This window comes from Henckelia pumila, chromosome 3 (genome assembly GCF_033568475.1).
Source record: "Henckelia pumila isolate YLH828 chromosome 3, ASM3356847v2, whole genome shotgun sequence".
Taxonomy (NCBI): Eukaryota; Viridiplantae; Streptophyta; class Magnoliopsida; order Lamiales; family Gesneriaceae; genus Henckelia; species Henckelia pumila.
The window spans coordinates 189,373,409-189,375,617 of NC_133122.1; the positions used below are offsets into that span (position 1 = coordinate 189,373,409).

At 36.3% G+C, this 2,209-nt stretch overlaps 1 long non-coding RNA gene across 1 annotated transcript; it reads left to right on the forward strand.

The window, feature by feature from the left end:
- The first annotated feature begins 303 nt into the window (after positions 1-303).
- LOC140893562 (uncharacterized) lies at positions 304-1,799 on the forward strand. Its single transcript, XR_012153202.1, has 3 exons — positions 304-579; positions 695-890; positions 1,588-1,799. It is a non-coding gene; the product is annotated as an uncharacterized lncRNA (long non-coding RNA).
- Positions 1,800-2,209: the final 410 nt, after the last annotated feature.

Genomic DNA, 2,209 nt, shown 5'->3' on the forward strand with positions numbered 1-2,209 from the left:
AACAAAACAAAAAAAAAAGTTTTCATCATTTAAAAACAATAAGATAGGACATAGTCAGTGAGTCACAAGACTCACAAGTCACAACATGCTAATGTCTCTTTTTCTTCTTAGTTTTAATTTTTTTATTTTCACTAGTCAATAGTCATGTCTCAATAATTTCCATCTACTAAATGTCTATCTTCTTCTGCCTTCTGGGCCTCGCAGAAAAGGCTGGATTTCCATTTTCCAAATATTAATACATAGAAATGGGCAGAAATTTATCTTCAAAGTTCCCCTTGTTTCGATCCCGATCCGTTCCATCGTTCTATCGCCCGTTCCGCCGTTAAATCGCCGTTCTCATCACGGAAAACGCCGAGCCAAAGCATCTACCTTCAAGCATTGGAACTTCGTCAAGGTTCCTTACGTTCCGTTCCGATACCGTTTCTGCGAACCATAGTACTCGACACCGAACGACGTTGTGAATGAGTCGCTCGACCCTCCTCCACCAATCCCATAACCTGTAGGTTCGAATAGGCCTTGAATCTCGAGTTAGGAGGCCGACTAGACTCGAAGCCATGTTCGCGGCTGGATATACACCAGGTGACTGCCCTTCTCGTTTATTAGATATCTTCGTTCAATTATTTGTATTTTAGCTTGGATACGAAGTTATTCCAAATTCTGTGCGCGACTCGAAGTGTTTGTTTTGTCATTCCAGATTATGCCGCCCTTTCAATGCATATGAGTTGTTTGTTAAATCGTCTATAACTCGAAGCAAAGGACTCCAATCTTGTATTCTCCCCGCTGTCGATTCATGTGGTTCTGGGTTTGATTACCGCCGAGTCGAATGGCGAGACCAGAGATCAGTTACTGGGATTTCTCAAGACTAAATTATCTTTGGTTGGTGCATCCAGGTACGATTTTTATTTGTCAGTTTTTAATCAGGAATTTGGTATTGGACCGACCTTTCCAAGTTTCTTCTTGAGTATCAGTCATTGCGGGAAAACTGAAATGCTCGTTTTGACTTGAACACTTTCTCTGTCATTTGATGTTTTGCCTTAATTTTTTTGATAGCTTTCGGGGAATTATGTAAGAATACTCGATCAAGAATTTATATGTTCCAAACCTGTGTGCTGAAATCCAGATTCTAGGAAGGAGACATTAATTTTTTTGACTATGCGATGCATTAGATATTTAGATTTGATTTTGAATTTGCACATATTTTCAGGTTAATTTTTTTTGGCAATGGTGGTGGATTTGTTTGAACATAGGAATGAACTATGAAATTTGCGGTATTTTTACAAATCCAGGCCGTAGTATATATGTATGATACAATTGATATTAACTAATCAAATAAAATCCTACTTTTGGACTCTGTTATTGAACTAAAAGAGAGGAACACATGTTGTGCTTCAGCTCCTATGAGTTCTGTCTTTGCATCATATTTCATTGGTTTTCTGGAATACCTTTATGATATCACTAGTCGGTGTTAAGTTAATAACTTATCACAACATACTATCTTCCTGCTGGAGTCGAACCTGTACAGATATCGAGTCAGCTCATATTGTTTCTCTTCTCCTATTAATTTGTAACAAATCTATGTTCTTACAGGAGCTTGGATTTAATATGTATCGGTAAAGAATTGTTGTTTACAGCTGCTACCATCCTCTCAACAAAATCATAGGGTTTCTAAACATTTAACAAGATTTGTTATCGGTAATTTATGTTTGATTTTCTTCAACTTTGCTATATAATTGGCTGTGGACATTGAACAAAACCTATATTTAAGGCTATATGATCTTTTGCACGTGAAGAAACCGTCAGTGGAACTTTTCTATGGTTAGTAAAAGTTGATCATACCACACAAATGCCGGATGCATTATCATGTTTTTCTATAGGATGGAAACAAATTCTCAGGTTCATATTATTCATAAAGCAAAGATTATTAAAGGTTCAGTGATCATTGTTTAGTCTACTTTTAATTAAGTTCTCAACAAAATCCGATAAAACATTTGCATTTAGCGCAAAACGAAAGGTTACTATTAGTTTTTTTTTTGCTTCCTGTTTTGTTTTTCGAAAATCTGTAATCATTTACAAGTTTTCATATCAAATGTTTTCGAAAAGTTTCAATCTTTTCTTTCTAACGCATAGTTGGTAATGGATATGTTCTGGCCTCTGCCACTGTTTGAAATGAAATGCGCAGCGGCTAATTTGCTTTCATTTTTTTTTGTAA